Genomic DNA, 23215 nt, shown 5'->3' with positions numbered 1-23215 from the left:
TAGCCTGTCTTGCAAAACACAGGCTATAGACTATCATTCAGCTGATTCTGCAAATAGCTTAAAAAAAAAGAAAACAACCACCCTCTGTCAAATCTTAGTAGTTTTAGGTCCAAGTTAAAATAGGTCCTCGTTAAAAATAATACATTCCATACTCCGGAGTGGTACGTAACGTGCATTTTAAAGAGAAGGTAGTCTGCAGGCTTAAAAACAAAGAGAGTGTCTCCAAGTTAAGTAGATAAGAAGATTTTTTTTTTCCAAACCCAAGTTAATTAGCTAGTACGTCAAGCCTCATAGATGTCTTCCTACCTTTCAAGGGCTGAAGAATCCCCAGTAAATGTACTTAAACTTCCTAGCGAGGGCCAGTGAGATGAATGCAGAGATTAGGGCGAGTATTACCGTGCCTTCTCAGTGCATCCCAGCTGCAGTTCATCCTACTATTGATAATGATGCTTGGAGTTACTGAGGTGGTTTCTGAAACTCACATATGGGGTCCTTTCCCCAAGGATGAGGAATAATAGCGGCACTCAGGTGGTATGGGGAGGGTAAGAGCAGATTTGCAGTTATCTTTGCCTGGTGACTTTTCGGTTGTGCTGATTTAATAAATGGAGAGGTACATTCAGGACAAGGGCTGTAATTCTCTGATACAGATTTTGGGTTGTGTTAACAAACAGGAAGGGGGAAAAAAGCGCAGGTGAAAGGCAAGAACTGTCTGGGCTTGCTGGAACCCAGCCCTGGCAGAATGCTGGTGCAGTATGAAATGCTTTGTGGCCAAACTCTCAGCAATTTCTGTAATACCATAATTTAGGATACTGTACACTACACTGAAGTGTCTGGGACTTTTGCTTTTTGGACTTCTTCCTTTCTACTGCTGCATTTAACTTGCAGCATGTTGAATTACTTAGCTACACCCAGATAGAAAGTTACCGTTTCTTTAGCAATACACACTGCACCGGGCTGTTACTGCTAAAACTGCCCATGAGGGTAAAGGGGGAGCCTTTCCAGCCCTTTCCTGTGTGTTTTCCAGTATTTAGGGTAACCCTCTGAGACAGTTTATTATCTTGAAAGACTTTAATATTTTTAATTAGAAAAAGGAAATGCCTTACACACCTTTCTTGAGTAATCTTTGTGGAACTGGCTCCATCAACAGGGATAATTCACTACCGTGCGACGAGTTTAATCTGCTCACACTGACATTACAGGAGTGAAAAACAGGACAAAAGGCACCTTCTGTCACTGCAATTTGGGGGAAAAAAAAAAATCATAAATGTAAAATGTATACAATCCCAGATTGAAAAAAACCTGGTGCCAGCTTCAGACAGCCAGACATGCATTCCTGCATATTACTTCCTATTTTCCATGGCTATGTGATCCTGGGTCTCCCAAGCTGAGATCGCAATCGGAGGGGGGGGGGCAGATTGTCCAATTATGATGTGCATACCTGTCCGGGAGGAATTATATGGAACCCTCATGCTCGTTCATCACTTCGTTTTTCCACGCTGGAGTAGTTTTATGAGATACACTGATAGAGGCTGTTTCGAAGGTTGCTAAAGACCATGTTCATTGCATGCTTGGTTTCATGCGGCTCCTGGGCACCTGGGGTCGGTGCAGGGAGGTGGGTGTTTCAAATCTCACCCAAGCACAGGTATAAATCCTATATCAAGAGTTGTGGTTAAGGTTATATATCTGGGACATCAAGGTGGGCAGCCATCAGTACCTGTTTTGGGGCCAACAACTGCACATCCTGCACCCATGCCTGAAGAGTACCCGTGCTGCTGCCAGAACTGCAAAAAAAACACGCACCAGGCATGAAATGCATATTAATTCACAAGGAGAACATATTCCCTCATCATCACACTAACTTCTAATACCCTTCTGGGGTCTGAACACCTTGTGTTCCCCCTTGCAGTGGTAGCTGAGGGCATTGATCATCTCGCAAGCTCCCGAGCATTAACATTTAACCATCCTATAATTTGGTTTTTAAGTGAAAGCAGGGAGATTAATAAACTTAATCTAGCAGTCACACAGATTTGAGGACAGCTGACCTCTGCCCTCTAGAGACCCAGGCTCATTTAAGAGTCTACATCTGAGAGAGCCCCTACAGTTGTCATGTTGCAGCGAGTCTTGTCCCCCATGGTCTGTGGCATATCACCCTTGCTGTCTGCAGCAGGAGCAGTGGTGACAAGGAATTTGCTGCTTTTATTTGTGTCTCCCTACTCTAAAAGGGTCAGTGTTAGCAAACACAGCTCCTTCCTGCAAGATAACAGGCTTGAGCAGCTCTCCTGAGGGCAAGCACAGCAAAAGTAAAATATTGGTCAAAAAATAGTCAATCTTCCAACTTGGAAGGAAAGAGAAAAAAATCCAACAACAAAACCGAAACCAAACCAAACCAAAACAGAAAAAGTAAAAGGAATCTGTAGTGCCAGGTCTTTGTTTTGGGGCACAGGTTTGCAAGTTTTGGTATTACCTTATAAAAATCCCCAAATCAGCAAAGCCTTTCATGTTGGAGCATTCAGCCATGGCAATGCTGCCCCGAACTGCAAAGCACTGTCATGGATTTCTTTGCACATTTCACAACATGCAATTCTTTGGGAAAAAAAAAAAAATCTGGATAGGAGTAGTTTGTCAATGCTATTAATAGATATGTTTAATGCAGAAGTGTGCAATGTGATGAACAGCCTTGGCAGGAACCATATCCAGCCTGATTGTATTGTAATACTGTTTGATGCAGCAGTGTGTTTGATCAGTTACAAGTGATGAGTATCATATCACATCAAACAATTTAATACAGTCTCATTGTATGGAATTATGGCTGCTGTCAATCAGCATGTGGCCTATTCCTTACAGATCTGTCTTTGAGAGATGGAATACAGTGGTAGCTTCATATGCATTAATAAATAAAAGTGCTGCTGAAATTCCATACAGACCTGTTGAGATTTTTGTTTCTCTTTTATGGCCTTTGTATTTTTTTACCTTATTTTCACGATTATTTTTCACTCTCTTCTTTTTGAATGCTACATGGAGGTGAGTACACCTGGTCAGTAGGACCACCAAGGGTGGGGCTGGCGTGCTTTGAAGAATGTTTGGAAAACATCTAGCAAAGATATATATATGAGAGTTGGGAATTTTGTTTTTCTGTGAATGGCAGCCTGAGTATAAATCCACTGAACTTGTTTTCAGCTGAAGCTTCACAGAGTCTCTTTTCTTGGCTTCCTCAGGGAGAGGAGAGGCTATCTATTAAAAATGCATATGTTTTGTCTTACTGCTTGGCGCACCTCACTTGATAACCCCCTACTTTGGTTTGGGGATGGCACTCTTTGAACTTAAAGTCTCTTCCTTAGGACTGATATATTCAAGGTGCTGGAGGGGAAGCCTATGTCAGATGAAAGATATGTATGTAAATAACAGTGTAGAGGTGGGGTTTAAGGCATTACCCATTTTACTATCAGTTTCAGACATGTGCTGCTCTGATGCTGGCTTGCCTTGCTTCCAGTCCCTAAGACTGGATGGTTTTTAATGAAGTCATACTCTGCTGCCTACAAATATGGGGTCATGCTACACTTGTACGGGAGTGGTGATTCCAGTAATGTTGCTTATTGTGGTCAAAGAGGGCAGAAGATTGCCTTTTTGCATCGTGTGGCTCTGGGGTTTTGGAGCCTGCACAGGCAAATTGATTGCATTGCAGTAGGGCCACACATTCAGAGAATGGAGGTGTCACGCTGGAAAGCCAAATTTCAGCAGCTGATTAATCAGTGTAATGACTGGAAGTTTTTTCACCTTTTGCTACAGTCTCAGCCTGCAGATCTGAATAAGGTCAGGACTTGAAAGGGAAACCTCAGAAGAAATTTTTGTAGATGATCAAGGAAGTGGTTGTTGACTTAATAAATGACATTTCCTTCTACATCAAAAATTATCCTTGGTGGTAAAATGAGGCCTGCTGAGACATTTCTAGATGACTTTGGAGTGGTGACTGAGTTTGAGCTCACCTCTGGTTTGGGGGAATGCAGCTTGGCTTTCTGTGGTGCGAATTTCCCAGCAAAACTGCTCTGATGGATCCCACCAAAGGACTGGGAGCAATCAGGGCTGTGGAGCGGTCGGGAAGAAGCTTAGCATTATGTAACTCCAACAACCTGAACTCGGAGGCATCCATATAAAGCAAATAAATAAAGACCCGGCTTGCTCCTGTAATATCATCCACCTGATAATTCCTGAGCACTGCTCAGCCAGGTATTTCCTCTGCCTTGTAATCCAAGCAAGATAGACAAGACCCCATATGCTCTGTTTTCCATATAGGAACAGGTTGTCCTGTTACACGTATCATTCGGGAATCTTATTATTTTTATGGATTACAGGATGGCCACAATTATACTCTGCTCTTGCAGATGAAGCTGATTGATTCAGAGCCAAAGAGCTCCGTGGTGTCTGACAGTCTGGGCCTTACAGTGCAAGGTAAAGTAGAGATAGCAAGTGTAAAATATTATATATATGTCTTTATAGCAAAATTATTTTACTTCAGACCTGGCTCGTTACGTAGCTACTCATGACACTCCAGAATCACACAGCACCTGAAGCAGAGCATGTCCTACCCCAGTTTATCTCATGTCTGGCATTAATTGGCCATGGCTCCGTCTGAGACCGTGATCCAGTCAAATCCTGTAGGCCACGCAGGTCTGGATGGTATTTAGATCAGAAAACTCATCCAAGCAAGAGGAGCATTGGTTTGCCACTAATCCACAGGAGAGCAGTACCTCTACAAGGTTATTTGTAGATTATAAGGCCAAGAAAGGACTATTTGGATCATCTGGTGTCACGTGTATAACACAAGCCATATGACTTCCCTCAATTAATTCCTGTTTGAACCAGAAAACCTCATCCTCTACTGGTCTAAAAATTGCCAGGCATGCAGAAGCCACCACAAAATTTGATATTATTAGATACAGTGTTTTCGGAGAGATTTTCTCTCAAACAAGGAGTCAGAAGTGACATTTATCTCCTGTGATTATTTGATACTTGTTGCTAGGGCAAGGACATGAGTCACAACACTGAGACTGAGGTCCTCAAATACCAATACCTTCCACCTGGCTTTCCCTGATGGTCCCATATTCATCTGGAATTCTTCATTTTGCCATTTTCCTGTGGTTTCTTTTGCAAATGGCAATTCTTTGGCAAACACCACAGTGATTTGGTGCACAGAGTGATCGTCTATTGATAAATAGTGGTCCCTGCACTAATTTGGTGGAATCCACCCAAAGTCACCAGGAATGGCGCTGCTAAAATGATAACCAGACGTTTAGTTAAAGGGTTTTGATTTGATATGCATTTTAGGGGGTTAAATATAATGAAATAAAATTATTGCCATTAGTGTAGGTTGTGAAACCAGTGCTGCTTGCTGGGATGAAAGGCACCATATGTGAGCTATGTTGCTGATTTCTTATCTCCAGAAAAATGTTCTTAAAGACTAGAGGGACAGAGTGATTTGTTCCTGCTGTAGGGGCAGTGTTTCATGGGTTGGTAGCATGAACTGGGGTTTAAGGGAATGAGGGTGGAACCCTTCTCTCACTATACGCAACATAAATGATCTCAGGATTAACATTGCTGAACTAAAATGTCAGATTTTAATTATAAGGAGAAAAGCGTTTTTAAAAAATCCTGTAGAACATTGACACTGATCTTTGCAGGTGTTCACCTGGTTTGTGCAACACATCTCCCTCTTCCAGCTGCACAGCCTGTGCAGGAGTCTGTGAGAGGAGTGTTATTTCTTAAACAGTGAAATATGCTTTCTAGCTAAGGAGATATCCACATCTCCCCCATCACAATAATAATGAAAAGCCTCACAAAGCTGCAAAATTCAGACCCTCCTTTCCCTTCTTGGAGGGCGGAGGGAGGAAAATTCTTAGTGAATTGCCATGGGGCAACAGGGCGTCTTTCTCCTTCCTCCCAGGAGGTCCAGAGCATCCTGCACCCAAGTGACATGGCTCTGGTGTGAAGTGAGGGACCCCCAGTCATGGTCCCACAGCGACACAGCCATCTCATGTTTGTAGGATGCTCAGGAGACAGCTTGCTTTGTGCACATGGTGCACAATCCCTGGTGTACGTGCCACTGATTCCCAACACGACATCTCCAACGTTGTCGCCGAGAGGGAAGATCTTAAAGGACTTTCCCAATATATGTAATTCCATGTCTTTCCTACCCCCCTGCCTCCGGTGCAGGACCCCCAACTAGTTAAAAGTGTAAGAGCTGCTCAGAAAGAGGTCAGCTAATAAATGATACCGAAATCCTAGTCCCAGATTTTCTGTTTCCAACATGCTGCGCAAGTAACACTGTGACACTTTGGCAAGATGATGGAGAAAAATCCTGTGCCAGCTGACTGATGAGCACCCATCTTTTTTAATTAATTGGGTTGAAAAATGTCTTGTGTCAGTTTGAATGTAGGGGCTCTTTCAGCTGCGTTTTTCTGGATGCATATATAGATATATCTAACTGCAGATTTGAGAGCCCAGCATGAGTCCTCATAAATGATAAAAATATGTATATATTAGAATTATACACACACACACATGCACATATTGGATAAATTGATGCTTAAACATATACGTGTGTATATAATGTTCTGTTCTCTGTTCTGAGAGATATTTATAAATAAATTTTATATATATATCTATCTCTATTATGCGCAGCTCTATGTGCATCTGTATTGTAAAATCTGTTTGTTTGGTTTTTTTTTCCTGGTATGCTTTTTAGTTTTTAGCAGAGTAATATATCTGATTTCGCTTTAAATTAAATGAATTTATTTGTCTGCCTTCCCTTAATGGAATCAGTTTTGATATACTCTTTGTTCATGCTGTTACAGGCTTCAGTCTAAGGGCTCTTTGTATTAACTTTTTTAAGTTACATTACAAAGAGGTTTTAAGATTTCCCAACAGGCTTTTATTTAACCAGGGCTTTTGATCTCAAACCTGCTGGGGCCTAGTGAAATCCTTACCAATTCTCCAGTAACTCCTCACTATTGGAATTTGAAAAGACCCACCTGAAGGATTTAACTCGCTGTATGGCTTCAGCCATCCTTTAGATGCTTCTATTCATGCAGACAGTGAGGGGGTCGAGGGCACCCTTTGTGATCCTCCAAGTAGCCTAAGGTGCCCTTTGCATAAGTTGTACTCCTGAGGAAATAAAAATCAGGAGGACACAAACCTATATACCTTATTTCCTGCTATCTTTACTTAAAGGAGGAGCACAGGGGGTCTGCTTAACATCCTTTGCTACCTAAATACCTTTTGGACATGGGAACTCAATAAAGGAACTTTCATTGCATCCATTACCCTACTGCGGTGCATAGCAAATTAGATTTAAAAGGGTACTTTTTCCCTTACAGCTATTTCTATCATTTTCTTTAAAATTTCAATTTAGTGTCTAGTGACAGAATATTCTGTAATGTACATTAGAACTATATAACACCAATTATGCTAACTGTGAACATTATTTCAAAAGAATTAGTTATATTAAGTTATAGATAAACCGTTGGGAAAAAAAAGGTCAGGTTAGGGGGAAAAAAAAAAGGGAGCTATGTGATAATGTTTTAAAGGAGCAACATGAAGTGAATGCTCTTTTCATTTTTTAATCCTTTCCTTTTGCATAACCCACACTGAAAATTCGGTACTGGCTTGGGCTGGGTTATTTAGGCAGGGGCGTGGCCTGTCACTGTGTTAGTTTACGGCTACAAATCATGGTGTAAAATCTACAGCTGGGTCTTGTGGTTGTGGAGAAACATCATTTCCTCCAGTTTGGGAGAAATGGGATTGCAGAAATCCACAAAAAAGTCTTTTGGCAGACACTGATGACCAGTGCATAGACAAAAAAAAAAAAAAAAAAAGGAAAAAATGCTGGCAGACCAAGCTTGAAAGAATATAATAACTAAGCACATTCTTGTCACAGTTTTGGTTGTCTATTTTCTTTCTCGTGACTGTAACTAATATGCCTGTTACCTGCATTTTGTGTTAGCCTTCTCAATTTTTTTTTAAATTTTAATTTGATGTTATAATAAAACCACTCCAAAGAATGCAACAGAATCTAAATCCACCTTCTGTTTTCATGACTCTTATTTCCATTTGTCTATTTGCTGTTGGTTTGTGGGTTGGAGGGTTTTTGAGTTTCAAGATCTTAGATGTTTGGGCTGCTCCTTTGTGTGCATTTGGTCTGGATATGTATTGCACTGGAATTTTTTTTGTGTAGATGAATAAAATAAAAGTTCTCTATTTTAGTCCTTATTTTTTTCCTTCCTTAAAAGTTGTTCAAGACTTTTGCTGGAACTGCATGGGGTTTGGTTATTTCAATTTGTAGGGATTCCTGGCAAATCATTTGTGTTTGTTTGACGTCCTGTGGGATCAAACTGCCATGAATTTTGAATGATCTAAAAACTGTTGTAGTTTACTTCGGCTAAAACTGCCTTCCACTTGAAAACATAAATCAGCTCACTTGAAATCTAGTCAAAGTCTTTTATTTTTTTTTTTTTTTTTAACACTTGGGACTTGCCTCAGCTCCAACTCGAGCTGGAGCATCGCTGTGCTGGTCCCCTGCACTCCAAGGAAGAGCTGGATGACATTGCCACTCGTCACGTGCCAAATTGCTGAGCAGAGGACAGTCAGGGCTGTCCTTCATGTCTCAGCAAACGCTAGGTCTTTGGGCAGACCTTGCAATATGCCCTGCCTGGGATTTCAGCTTCTGCAGGCTTGCTTGGGGTGGGTTTTAGTTTTTTTGGAGGTTGTCTTAGACGGGTCTGAAGTTCAATAACTTCACAAAACTCACTGGATTCCAAGTCAATCACAGAATCATTTAGGTTGGAAAAGACCTCTGAGATCATTGAGTCCAACCTTTGGACCTTTGGTCAGGACTCTTTTAACTTGCAAACACAGCTTTAAGTGGAGCTACAGTAGGAGCTTTCACTTTTTCTCTAGCAGTGAAGTGGAATTAGAAGCAGATGTGAACACTGGCATTGTCTCTGGGGGACAGATGATGTTATTTCACCAGCTTGACATCTGTTAAGACTAGATTAAACCCAAAATGTGCTGGGCTAGTCCTGTTCTCTAGGTCCTCTGAAAAGGGATTTGTCACATCAAGTGTATTTGGGGATTCAAGCCTACCTACAAACCTGGAAGCCTCTGAGCTGAGGCTTCAAAATGGACTTTTTTATGTTCAGAAGATGCAAAGCACAGTTGAAAGGTTTATATCTTTGTGGCACAGATGTGAGACTTTAATGAGTCCATCTTTATAAGACAGTGGGAAAGAAAGGTAAATTGGGAGGGGAAGAGGGAGCTTGTGACTGGCAAGGCCCGATGATACTTTAGAATGCTCGTCCATGTGTGCCAACAGGAAAGCTCACCAATCCAAGACCTTTATTCTTAAAAACTTCCTGAGAACTTTGTTAGGCAATGTCATCTTTGCCCACCCCAAAGAGGGGAAGCTTCTCAGGTGCTTGATTTCCCCAATGCTGAACCCATGGCTCTGTGTCTTGGGGGCTTACAGAAAACCCTAATTTCCATGTGGATGGCCATGGGTGCCTTTGTGGAGGGAGCAGCACCGGATGCTGCCCGGATGCCTGAATAGCCAAGAAACCAAAGCATCCCAAGTTTTATTTTACTGACTCCCCCTGTGACCTTTGGTAAGTAACTTAACCTGTTGTCCTCAGGATCCCCAGTAAAATGGGAGACCTTAATACTTATCTGGTGGGATAACAGTGCTTAATACTTACCTAATTGGATGACAATACTTACCTACATACCTCACAGGGGTGTTGTGAGGATTAATTAGCTAATGTTTGTAAAGTGCTTTGGAGATGGAAAGCGGTATATAGGAGTGCTAAGCACTATTACTCTGTGTCAGCACCAAGACCTTAAAATGGCTAAGGCTGTAATAAGAGTTTTTATATCTTTTAAAATAAGCCAATTGTTCAAGGCATCCGGATGCTGGACTTATTTTTAGACAGAGATTTCTAAGAAAGTTGGGAAACAGAAGGGTATAATTATATGACCTGAAACCTTTTGTTGTTTCTTTTAGTTGCCCAACTAAACAATCTTAGGTGTCGTTTGATGAATTGTAAAAACTGCTTGTTGGAGTTTTAGACATATCAGTGTTTACTCTTGCTGATCAAACACTATTTCTTGAAATAAATATCTTTGCTACAATTTGGACAAGCAAATATATTAAATAAGCCAGAGGAAGTATTTATTCCTGTGTTCTTTCTTTCTGTATTTCTTTCTGCAAGCAGCTTTTTTTATCAGTGTAATTCTGCTCTTGTTCCCATTAGGGTAACTGAAAGGTAACACCACTGCAGTAAATGGAATTACACCAGATACAAAAGCATTATGTGAGAGCAAAATTATATTTATATGTGGTCTGAAATGCAACCTGACACTTGGTTTTAAAGAAAAATCAAACCAACAGTTCCTAGAAATATATATAAATGCAACTTTAACAGAAATTGTCAAGCTCTTTGTTGAATCCTTCTTGTTTCATGGCAACTCCTAAACAGATTTTGCAAAAGGAAGGTCTGGTACAGCATAGACCATATTTTCCCTTTCATAGGAGGAAATTTTGCAAGATTTTTGCCTTTAAATATTTTATTTGGTTCCTAATGTGGGCTCATGGTCCAAGAAAGCAACTTTATAGTTATCAAAGCACCCATTTGTATTTTTTTTTTTTGCAAGAGCATTTCTTCAGATCTTTTACTCTCCAGCGTTAAAGCGAATTCCCACAAATACCTAAAATCTGTTAAAATACAGAGCAGAGTGCTTACATTGGTATGTTGTATGTTGGCTGTTCCTGCTAAAGAGCCTGTGCATTTTCATCCCGGGTATGCAGAAGAAATTTGATATACTGCTGGGCTAAGCACCAGGATTTGGTTGGCTCTAGGACCAATTCTTACATTTCTGCATCAGGCAGTCGTAAGGATGGATAACACTTGAAATAAAACCTACCCCAAAGCCTTTCGTATGGATATCAGGTTATTTGAAAATGTAATAGAGACCATTCACTGTAATTAAGGGTGAGTCAAGGAAAATGGCATCAAAGAGCTCAAAGCAGCCAAGAGGAAAACTTGACCCAACCCCAAACTCGTTGTTGGTGTCCCAGCTGCCCAAACAACTGAGGAGACTTTGGGAGAAGTGAGCCAGGAAGTCAGGTGTGGTTGTTGGAAGGGATATCTTCCAGATTAGCTGGCATTTGGCCCTTCAGCGAGCCCAGCGTGGGCTCCTGGGTGTTGGATCCAGCTTTGGACCACAGGAGGAGGATGAAGTGAAGTCTGACTGACGCTGTCATGGGCAAGCTTGTCAAGCTAATGCTTATAATATATGCATGTGAATATAATAGCTATCTAGAGCTTTGCAGTTGGCTGTTCCTGAGGAGGAGCTGAGGGGACAAGGGGACTTAGTGTTTGGGGAGAATTATCTGTATCTAGGCAGCAGAATTTGCAGACTTGGAAGCTGGGTAATTTGGTTGAAGTACAGGACTTTGCTAACCCCTTGGTGCCCATCGTTAGCATTTCCCAGAATAGGAACTGTTGCCAAAATACAGAGGATTGCCATAGTTGGTGCCTGGAGCTAAGAAGGTGAAATGCAGACAGGGAGGGAAAAGGTGGGGAAAGGGGGGTTGGTGTGTGTGCAGCTGGAGGCTGTTTGGGGATGAAACAACGGAAAAAAAGTCAAAATCTGAATTTCCGTCTGCTCTCAATGACCTTGGGCAAATCATACAAGCTCAGTGTAGAATGGGATAAAAGCCCATTTGTACTGCACCATAGGAATGAATAGAGATAGTGCAGCATCCAGGTGCCACCCTGATGGAGACAGCCACAGGTATGCAGAGCAGCTCCCACCCTGGAGTGGGACAACACACTATGTCCTGTTATGGAAAAACACTTTTGCCATTATCTCTGTTCTTGCTGCCTCAGGATACCTAAAGAAGATGTAGAAGCAGATAGTTTTGTACACCTGGATTTAATCTTTGCTCTCCTGCCTTGCTCAGATCAAGTCCATCTGATGATGTAATGCATATTTCCAGCATTTTCACCAGTTTGAGAGCACTCCTTAAAAAAAGTTCTGGGAGGAAAGCACTGGACCAAAGTCCACCTTTCTGAGCAGACTGTGCTTGCTGCATCAGTGATGGGTGATGTGTAGTTCAGCCAGTAACACCTGAAATTGCTTCAGCGAAGTCTAACAGAACTTGTATTTTGGCCAAAGATTTTGGTCTTAGTCCAATAGTGTTTAATAAATAGCAATTTCTATTAAAAAAAGTAATGGTCATACAAATAAGACAGTGCTACTGAGCAGGAGAGCTTTGAGGTGACACAAGGTACCTGGTCACTGAGACTGCCTCTGGCAACCAAAGAATCATAGAATCACAAAATGGCTTGGGTTGGAAGGGACTTTAAAGATCATCTTGTTCCAATACCCAAAAGCACGTCTGGGCTATGATTCATTCTATTTTAAAAAAGCTCAGTGGTCACTTCCTCACCTTTGGCCAAGTATTTACTCTCTTCCCTTTGAGCAGCACTGATGTTACATGATGTGTGACCACTCTGGGGACCCGAACTGGCCAAACTCACGCCCTGGGAAATGAATCTCCAGATGGTCACTGGAGGTGTCAGCCCCAGCCTAGAGAAAGGATGTAGGATGTGGGATGGGGGACTTTGGGAAGGGTAAAGGCATAGCAGCCTCAGAGGAGTCTGAGCAAGACATCAAGAAAACACCCAATGAAAATATTTTGCTTACTGGTTTTAATCATTGCTGGTGCTGTAGGTGATCAGATACAAAGGATTAAAAAATATGGCAAGAAGAAGCTGTCTTAAATTAAGCATTTGTTTGGAGATAGCCTAAATTAAGCAAAAGACACCTTGTGCAGGATGCTGAAGTCTGTGGCAGACACAAACCCTCTTGTTTCTGCCTCAGCCTCATCCTCACCAGTGCAATGAAAAGTATTTGTGCGCTGCTCAGCGTGTGTGGATTTCTGCAGCCCCTGAATGGGATTGTAGGAAGAATCAAAGTGAAGTGTCCTCTTTAGGTCCTCAAGAAATAGAGCTTTCTGCTGGTTAACCATTACTTTGCATTTTCCCTTCCTTACAAAACGACTGAGGTTAAACATTAAGCGCCTGCAGTGAAGGACACCTGTATTTGCTGGTCCCATTATGCAGCTCTACTGAAAAGGCTTTACAGCTGTCTGAATTAGCATAATTAAATCCACATCAATTAAAAAACCTCCATCATCTCTTTCCCCTTCAGATGCAGATAGTCGCATTTGTCTAAGGTGCTAAGTGACAAAAGAACTTTTTAACAGTGGAAGCCCGAGCTGAAAGGAAGAGTAATATGGGTTGTATATTGGCCCGCCGTTCACCTTAACACCAGTGGAAGTGATTAGTGGGTGCTGCTCTGCCTAAAGAGGTAAAGCTGCCTTTTGCATGACAATGATGCCAGGACCCAAAGCCAGGCATTAGAGATGTGCATTTTACAACAGGCTTTGGCTTCTATTGCTCCTTTATACCCCATTAATGGGGGGAAACAAAGCCTGGCATGATTTGGCCAATTTCCCCCACCCTACTTTCTTCCCTTTTTTTGTTTTTTGTTTTTTATTTTTTTTTTTGGGGGGGGTGGTCGGTGGGTTTTTTTTGTTGTTGTTGTTTTGTTTTAGGTTTTTGTGTTGTTGTGTGTGGGGAAGCCCCAGTGACCCCAGGATAGCGGCAAGGCTGCGCTGTGTGATGCTAGCGAAGAGAATTCCTCCAGATGAAAACTGACATGGGGTTCAGGGGTTAATTTCTGGAACAGGCGCATTTGCATACAAATGAAAAATGATGGAATTTCTGTTCTCCTAAATTTTCAATGTCATCAGCATCAAACAGCAGTCAGTGCTCCCTTGCTGTTTGAAGAATATTCATTACTTCAGAAGAAGGGGCACCTTGTTTGGTATTAATCTCCTCTTCAGGTCAATGACTTAATTTGCTAAACTCCATCTGAAGTGCCACTCACTTTTTGATTTCTCTGCTATTCTTTGTTATTTTTCATAACATGTTCTTAATACTTTTTTTATTTGTAAGGGGATACGCGTCCCCAGCAAAGGCGAGCAGGAGGAAGGACTGCCTTTATTTATTTATTTTCACCCAGAGAGAACTCAGCACCCGTCTGTATCATTTGTAGCACATTTTGGTGTCTGCTCACCTTAAGATTCATGGGGGTTTTAGGAGAAAGAAAATAACTTCTGGACCCAAATGGGAAAACAAAAATTTTTCACTTAAAACTGATATTTAAATGGACATCTGGTGCCTTATGCAACAAGGTTACGGGGTGTCATGCCTCTAACAAAAGGTAACAAGCGGCAAAGTAATTAATCCCCCAAAGAAAATCATAATATTCTTTTAGTTCCTGCCTCTGGAAATTCTCATCTGAAACCACAGTGGCTGAGGACGTACTCGAGGAAACTTTTGTGTTAGCTCTTATTTCCCCATTGTCCTCTCCATGTCTGCCAGGGGCCTGAGGAAGGATCCCATTTCCCCCCCGTTTTTGCCCTTCATGGTTATAATTCTTCTCCCTGAATAGGATTATTCAGGGGATCTTTAGATCTTCAGAGCTTGGGGGTGTTACTGGGTAATTGGCCCGGGGCTCTCAGATGGCCATTCCCACCCTGTGGCCTGGGTGCTCCTGGCTGAGGGTCCCGGGGGAAAGGTGGGTGTCCCCCCCACTGCACCAAAACATCACCCCCGTCGGATAGGAACCACCCAACTCATGTGGAAGGGCTGTAACAAAGCCTCAAACTTGGGATTTGCCCTATAACACTTTGTTTTTATATGTCTAGGCCTTTCTGAACTTCCCGGCCAGACTTATTCCTGATTCTCAAGATAATGGGTTTTTTTGTTTGTTTGTTTTTTAATTATTAATCAAATCTGATTTTTTTTTGGCATGAGCACTTATGGAAATGAAGCAATTGCACTGTCTGTTCTTCTGTCTGTCGCCCCTACTAACTTTTGAACCTCTTTGCCAATATCTCTCCAGTTTGTTAACAGGCTAGAGAGCTCAAAGGTGTGAAGTGCTTTCCAGTTTTCTTTTTATTTTTTTTTTCCTTCCATATCTAACTCTGAAACGACAACATTTACTGTTTGAAATGGTACAGAGAGCTAAACTTGTCTGTTTGGGGTTTTTTTTGGTGACTTGCAAAGTGGAAAAGAGGTGATCTGAGGATTAATTCCCTGCGTGTCTCTATGAAGCCTGTTAACAATTAACCAACTTGCTCTGGATGCCTCCAAGTCCAGCTGGGGGAGGTTCAAGATCCATTGCAAAAAAAAAATAATAATCAAACAACAAACTATTTGCACATAGTATATACAAATGATTTGCATGCAATTGCCTCTCACTGCCTTCTCTTCATGCAACCTTTTCTTAAACTGAGAATTTTTAAGGTTTTTCCGTATTTAAAGAGCGTGTCGCTCGGCGGGGCTGTAGCCCTGACCAGGACCTTGAGCACTAGAAAAATAAAAATAAACAGGGGCTGGTGGGGGGGAGTTATATTCCTACCTGGGGCATTAAGTTAAGAGTGTCTAAGGGCCTTGATCCTCAGCCCCAGCCAAGCTGGATTTAGTGTAGGTCATATTAAGGTGGGGCAAAGGGGGCTTTGTGTCATTTTTAGATCCCCTTATCCCAGGCTGGCTAGCCGTGGCGTGATGGAAGGGTGCCTGTGATGGGAGGTTGGGATGGCAGAAGGCTGGTGTCGTTGGCCCGGTGCCATCCGGAGATCCTCTGCACCGAGGGCAATTCGGGGGTGATGGGATAAGCCAGCTTTGCACAGGCAGCTGCTTTTGGAGCCTGGATCTGCCTTGTTATCCACAGAGAATGTCCTCAGTACAGAAAACTTTCTCTGTGGGAAGGTTTGCATGTGGGAGCGGATCCTGCGCTGACATGCCTGTGGTGAGTGGGGAGATGTTCCCTCCAGTGCAGTTTGTCGTTGTCGGAAGAACAAATCAAGAAACTGTCAGATAAAGCTGAGAGAATCAGTAAAAATCAGCATCATCCAAAATTCAGGTCCAAAGAGTTACAACTGTCCATGTCTTGTGCTGTGAAATCCTCCTAGCAGGGAGGCTGGATTCCTTCCGATTCTCTTACGTGACAGAACACAGGCGAAAGAGTGACTCTCATGAATGCTTTTGTACTGGAAGGCTCAGGATTCTAGCTGAGGAGNTCTGTCTATCTTGTTGTATGAATATTGATAATAAAAGTCAGAAAGAGAGACTTGTCACCGTAAGTGCATCAGACTCTGGCACTTGCCTGCTCAGAAGGAAGCGGCTCTGCTGCTTCGCTGCTGTCGATGATGTCGGTTTGTTGAAATAATATGTCTCTGCCAGCTGAGAATCTGGCCACAAAATGAGAAAAGTTGAGATTCCCATTGTTGAATTAGTTTGGCCACATTAAAAATACGTCGCTCTAGAAATGTGTATATGAATATGCTAATGTTTATTTTGCTAAATGTGCTTGCCAGGATGTGCCATGTGGCTGAGTTAGTGTTACTTTAAGAATCCTAATTTTTTGCCTTTTCAGACTTTGGAGCTTTTAAACTTGTAAACACAGCATTTTGTTGGCATAAGTCTCTGTGATTTTATGCATACAGCTGACTTTTATCTTCACTTTTTACATCACCTTAATACTGTAAGAGAGAAAGCACTCATCTGTTTATGATAAGTTTATCAGAAATACTCCAAAGTTTTCCATGACTAAGATATTATAGTGTTACAGTGGCTTGCTACAGGGTAATTTCGAGACAACAAACAGAATATTTCAAAGCCCAGATGTCCTGTTTAGACAAGGGGGTTTATATTGATTAGAATCTGCTTTCACCTAACATCGTGTGGTAAATATCACAAAGACATAATTAGAAAATTTGGTACAATATTTAGTCCTAGTCCCTGTGTGCCAGAATTGTTTGACTACTGAGAAACTGGAGCTTGTTTGCATCCCAGTGTGTTGTGAAATGCAAACTTCAAAGAAAATATTATATCTCCCAACTCCAGCTCGTGAGAGTCTTGGAAGTATAATACAGAAAGGCTTAACAATCCCTGCTGAGGAAAGGGCAATTTGACACTGAAACTACTGTTAAAGCACCGTTGACACACTGGTGGGCAAAAAGTGCTTATTAGAGGAGTCTAGTTACAGTCTCGGGAGCCAGGGAGAGAAAACACACCCAAGTCATTGTGAAAATTGGCAAGTCGCACCAAATAGATGCGTTTTGTGTATGTGTCTGTGCTGGTTTTTTTTTTTTTCCCTCCTTAACTACATATATCTCCATGTTTGCTTCGTAGGCTTTCCATAAGATCGGGGCCCTCGCGGTATTCAAATAAAATATTTAGATTTGCAAAACTTCTGGAAGCCAGATTTTAAGGGAAAAAAGAAGTTTTTTGTCAGATTGTCAATGTCTGAATTTCATCACAATCTGTTCAGCTGTTTGTTGCAGGCAGGCGTAAAACGTAGTGGGTAAGTGTGTGTTTGTACTTCTTATACATATTGAAAGAGGGCTGCCTAATCCCCTTGATGAGGAAAGCTCTGTAAATTATATACATCTGCAGGCGCTGTGCACGGGTAGTACAGAAGCAAAGAGGCAGATCAGCAATTTGAGGGAGAAAATAAGAGTTTTCTCCCAAACTCAGCTCTCGGGAACCTTGGAGCAGCCCAGCCTCCTGATGATGTCATTTACTTGTTTGGGTTTTTTTTTGAATGACCCGACTGTTTTGCCTTAAAAACTTTGCCTAGGAGGCCCTTCTACACACTTAGGATTCCTGGCAAGAGAAAAAAATATTTGCTGATGACAGCTCTGAATATATTCTCTTTAATTGTCACTTATGTCTCTGTCCCATCCTCTGCACTCTGCTAAAAATAGTAACTTGGATTGATGGTTTTGACACCATCTAATGTATGTATATTATTGCATACAAAACCTACATAAAAATGTCAAGAATGAGACCTCAGCCAGGAATAAAATTGAAAATCACAAACATGAGACAAGACCCAAATAATGAGGGTGTTGCAAGGAGATATTATATTGATGTCTCTGTGTAAATACATGCGGGCAGAGCTGTAAAGATCCTACCATCTCCCATGCATAGAGGATTCCTAGAATAATATTTGCCTATTTTTCTTTTTTTGGTAAGGAACTTGTAGGTAGTGTTTATATTTATCCTCAGCCTTCCCCAGCTTCCTTTAATAGCGTGATTTGCTAATCATGCTGCAGCACTTGTAAGGTAAGTGCAGAACATATTTTCCTGTCCATTTTGCAGAGGATAAATTTGTCCAAATTACACAGCAAGTGTCTGGCAGAAGCGAGACTAGACACCAGGGATAAAATCCCTTTGATTTCACTGAGGCGAGGATTTTATTCCAGGAGTTTTGTCTCCGGTCCTCCACTCTGTCTACTATGCCCTGTGTATTCTGGGCTTTTGTTGATACTCGATACAAGTCTTGGCTCATAGGGTTAAAGGAAAGTCTGACAGAGAGGCAGCAATGGTAGCGTTAATGTGACACTGTAGTTATGGTTTTGTCAGCATTTCCATTATGGACTTCTGTTTGCAGCAATTGTAAATCAACCATGAAAAAAAAAAAAAAAGGAAAAAAGAAAAGAAATCACTGTGAACTAAAACTTGGCATACCAGAGTCCAGGAGGGAATTTTGAGCTTTTGGAAATAATGGCTTCTGATTACCATGGACAGGCATGACATGATGTGCAAATATACACTCCACATCGCGCTGGAAAAAAGCAGAACAAGTGTCACCACTTTACCATGGCCAAGAATGTGAAGAGAGAGGGTCTTTCTGACTTTTGGAAGTGGCAGAAATACTTTATTATTCCCAGGAACATCTGATTAATGCCCTTAATGGCTTCTTAATTCTTCCTGTTTACTTTGTATCATCCCATGTCAGGGAAGGACGGTGGCTGGCTTTGGGGTTTGTAGTAGATCAGACAGTCAGCTGGTGTTGATCAGCACAGCTCCACTGAAGTCCAGTGAAGTTAGGTTGACTTACACCAGCGGACAGTCTGGCTCCGTATCGTCTTTCCACAGGAGGCTCTGGCATTTGCTACCCATTTGGGGCACTAGTTGATGTTTGTTTAACTTTGAAAGTCCATTCTGCCATACTGATTGAATTCCAGTTGCAGGATAGGCATAAAGTGACTTAAAAGTGTTTTCACTGAGGACGTAGTTGGTTACTTTTAAGTTGTTTTGAGCTCATATTTATTGCATCGTATTCCAGGCTTTCTGCTGCTACGCAGCAAAACGATGGAGCAGGTGGTGCTCGGCCAGTTTATGACCACAAGGCTGGTCCAAGAGGCTGTAACTATCGCCTGCCCTGCACACAAATCGTGATTTTGCATGATGAAGCTGAGTCACTGACCATTCTGGGTCAGAGCTCTGGGCTGTCCCCGGGACGAGCTCCCTCCTGCATCATCATCCCTCATGAGTCACAGGAAAGAGGAGCCGTTCCCAGCGCAGCATTCCCCAGCCGCCGAGCTGGAACCCGAGTCCTTGTTTCTGAGTTCAGCTTGGAAATAATCACAGTGCCGTAGTAGCTTTGGCTTTCGGTGGTGCTGCTAATAACCGAGCGCTAAACGTGGAGCAGCTCTGCAGAAGAGCCCCAGTGTCAGGTTACGGGGAGCAGACGTCAAAATAAAGGTGCAGTAAACTCGAGGTAACTCGTCTTAATTGCGCTCCGGGGGCTGGGCGTAGGAAGGAGAAGCAGCAAAACTCCTTGCTGGGGTTTTTTTAGATGTGACATTTCAGTGATGCACCAACAGAGGAAATTTTGCTTGCAGAATCCTGTGAGCAAAACACTTCTGAGAATGTATGTATACAATTGTTTAAAAAAACACAGGGTTACTGACACAGATGCCAATTTGGTAGGGCATATGGAACATTTACACTTGCCTTTTTCATTCTTTCTTGCTACAGCTGGTACTGATTTAGTATGTGAAATTTTACTAGCAGGAGTGCTAATCAAGACAGAGATTTCTGTGAGGATTTAGTCATTTATGTGGAGGAAAACTATGGGTATCATTAAAAAGTACAAGATCATCTATGAGAGGAACATTATCATTAGCAACTTAATTTTTAAAGCAAACAGAGGGCAAAAAACTACTGTATCCCTTGAACAACAGCAGCAGAAAATGATGTTCTTGTAATGTTCAGAGTCTTGTCACCTCTCTCTAAGTTTGGGAGAAGAAAAAAAAGCAATAGATGATCCAAGTGTTTTTTCAACCAGCGTGATAGCCTGCTCTGCTACATCAAATGGATATGGCTGGGAATGGGATTAAATCCAAAAAGCACATCCAAATCCTGGATCTGTGTTTGAATCTGAGGCCTCCATTCAAACCTAACTCTGTGATGGGGCTGCCTTTTACCATCTCAGTGTTTGAGAAGGGGCCAGCAGTATCCCACATCTAAAATCCAGAGTTTGTAAAAGTGCCCTTTTTTCCAGGAATTGCAATCTGGGCCTGGAATGGAGAGATTCAGATATTAAATACCAATTCTGGCCAATTTCTGATGGGACAAGAAATACTGTATTCCACAAAGAAGGCAAAGAGAGTATATTACTTGTCCAAAGAGGTGATTTTGCATTACACACGGCATAAAAAATTATGCTCGGGTTTAACTACCATTTCCTGCCAAGATTATTTCAGTGCAAACAGCAACAGAATAACTGCTGTATGTTAAATATGTTGTACAGGTGGCCCAGTGATATGGGAGACCTGAGCAATAACAGCCGACATCTGCGGCCGGAGGAGCCCGGGCGCGGTGGAGCCGCGTGCGGGGTCCCCGTGGAAGGCGGCCAGCTGCCCGTGCTCACAGCATCCCCTTCATGGAGAGATGTGTGAGGAGCTCTGGAGTGGGCTCTGTGCCCTTTTCCTGCTGCTTTCCCAACTAGTTTTGGGACTACGGGGAAAGGCAACGTGAGGAGGATGCCGGTGTGATGCCTTGGGTGATGGTGCTCTGAAAGGCCAAGAGATTTGCCAGTCAATATGACCAGAAAATAAGTAAATACCTGCCTGCAACTACACAGGAATTCATCTCAGCTTCTCAGGGATTGGCTTCATATTGAGCCTTCTGAATATCTTTGCAAGCTGCTCTGCTTTGGTGTGACAGGCACTCTTTCCTGAGGCAATATAACACTGAGGAAGGTTTGGAGAATGAAATCCAGGCACCTTCATTTGTTTCAGGAGTGTTAGCATCGTCCCAAGTGCCTCCCTTGCTGAGTAAGGCAGTAAATTTTAGGCAGATTCCCAGATATCACTGGATTCAGTAGCTTTACTGTAGTACAGATGTGAGGGGTCTCCTTTGACCCCTACAGGTAATGGCTCTGTTGTGGTAACTTCATAAATGCTGCGAGGTTGTCTCATGTACTTTGGGATGTACCATGGCTTAAATTTTCAAAGAAGCCCCACTAAGCTAGAATTAAATTCCCCTTTTTCACTCTCACAACCCCAGATTTCAGCAGTTATGACTTAAAGTTTCCTGATGTTATTTTCCAGTATCACATCTAACTTTAACTACTAGTAGAAAAACCAAAGACATTGTAGAGCTTGAACAGGCTAAATGACTCCTGGATATGACAATGACAATTTTCACTTAAAAAGCTGTTTTCTCAAAATACATATACCACTAAACGTGGTATCTCCAGGGGGTAGGGAAATGGCCATCAGGCTAATTAGCTCAAAGCAAGCGAAACCATAGGGGAAAAGGAAAACCAGCATTTACGTTGGCTTGAACATTGCTGCTTGCACTAAAATTGCTTGGATGTCTGTGAAAGCCATGCAGAGATGCTACTGACTTCGTGGGCTCTGGGAGTGGGTCATCTTCTCATCTGATGGCATTGGGACATCCCAGATCTGATGCTGGCAGCAGTGGAGCTCCCTCCTCCAAAAACCTCAAGCATTTGACTTGTATTCTTACAACTGTCCAAACTTCTCCCTAACATATCAAGGTGAAAGAATCTAATATTGGGTCAGAACAGGAATATCATAGGACTTGTCTCTGCCTCCCAGGAAGAAAAATAAGTGAATCATGATGGAGATTTCACTATTAACATCGATAAGAACAGTTACATCACCAAAAATGCGCAGTACAGCGATCCGAAGTCTCAGACAGTTTGTGATGTTTAAACATCTTAAGCACTGTTGAGCGTTTTCTCTACATTTCTTGATATGGCACTGCGGTTTTATTTAAGCAATCCCGAAAATCGTGGCCAGCTGCACCATCTGCCAGAGATGATGCAGGATGGGTGCCTCCAGCATGTCAGCGCTCAGATGTCATTTAAAAGGGAAATGCTTTCTGTACTGGGAAGAGGGCAGAGACAAAGAGCCTGGGCAGGCAGCAGGCTGTGCTAAGTGGAAAGAAGAATTGATACCTTTTCTAAGGCCTGACCCGAACATCTGAGTTCCTTCCCTTGGGGTTTCTCGCCCCCAAATGTTCTTTTTTTCTTTTTTTTTTTTTTTTTCCATGTGCGTGTCTTTTTTTTTTTTCTCAGCGCTTGCAGATCTGGAAAAGGCTCGGAGAGATAAAGACTCCTCTGAAGTCGAACAGGTGGCTCGTCCAGGTCATTGAGCGTGATGGTGGCTGTGAAAGCAGAGTGTCCGTCGGGTCCCACCTCGGCGCAAGGCGCGGGGGCGCGCGGCGGGGATGTGCTTGGCATTTAAAGGTCAGTCCCTCGCAGGTCCTCGGAACATTCCCGGCAGCAGGTGACCTCCGTGACTGCTCTCCCATCTCACACATCCGCCTCATAAGGAAGCCAGGCTGCACCTTTGTGAAACTGTTTGCAGAAGAACGAGGCGTGATCACAACTAAGCTGAAGGGTGTCATATTCACTTTACCGCCGACATGAGGACCAGTGGTTGAATATTCGATTACATGTCAGTCACAGCACATTAGGCAATCTTCCAGTCTGCCAGCTTTGCCCTTCCCAGCTCCAAGCTAAGTGTCATCAGGAAAGAAGTAGCACGGTGAAGGAAGGAGGCGACTGGAGCTTCAGTCCCCATCAATAATGTCCTTTCTTATCTTTCCAGTAGGTCTATTGGGTCCTTCATCCTCTGGAGAGGGTAAGGTTGTTCGTGCCTCCTGGCTGTGGATTCAAACCACTCATGGTGCAGTGCTGCTCAATTTTATCTCTAAATCCAAAGGTATAAATGTGTGCAAAATCAGCAAATGGTGTAGTGAAA

At 42.5% G+C, this 23215-nt stretch overlaps 1 long non-coding RNA gene across 3 annotated transcripts; it reads left to right on the top strand.

The window, feature by feature from the left end:
- The first annotated feature begins 1392 nt into the window (after positions 1 to 1392).
- LOC108507085 lies at positions 1393 to 22753 on the top strand. 3 transcript variants are annotated; one of them, XR_001877953.1, is made up of 5 exons: positions 1393 to 1612; positions 4380 to 4446; positions 13264 to 13422; positions 17319 to 17490; positions 19261 to 19371. It is a non-coding gene; the product is annotated as an uncharacterized LOC108507085 (long non-coding RNA). The 3 variants fall into 3 exon arrangements; XR_001877951.1 differs by having other exon boundaries at positions 4350 to 4446; XR_001877952.1 differs by lacking the exons at positions 17319 to 17490; positions 19261 to 19371 and adding an exon at positions 22528 to 22753 and having other exon boundaries at positions 4350 to 4446.
- Positions 22754 to 23215: the final 462 nt, after the last annotated feature.

The sequence above is a fragment of the Lepidothrix coronata genome, unplaced genomic scaffold (genome assembly GCF_001604755.1).
Source record: "Lepidothrix coronata isolate B3197 unplaced genomic scaffold, Lepidothrix_coronata-1.0 Scaffold238, whole genome shotgun sequence".
Classification (NCBI taxonomy): Eukaryota; Metazoa; Chordata; class Aves; order Passeriformes; family Pipridae; genus Lepidothrix; species Lepidothrix coronata.
This window is presented reverse-complemented; position numbering and strand designations above follow the sequence as displayed.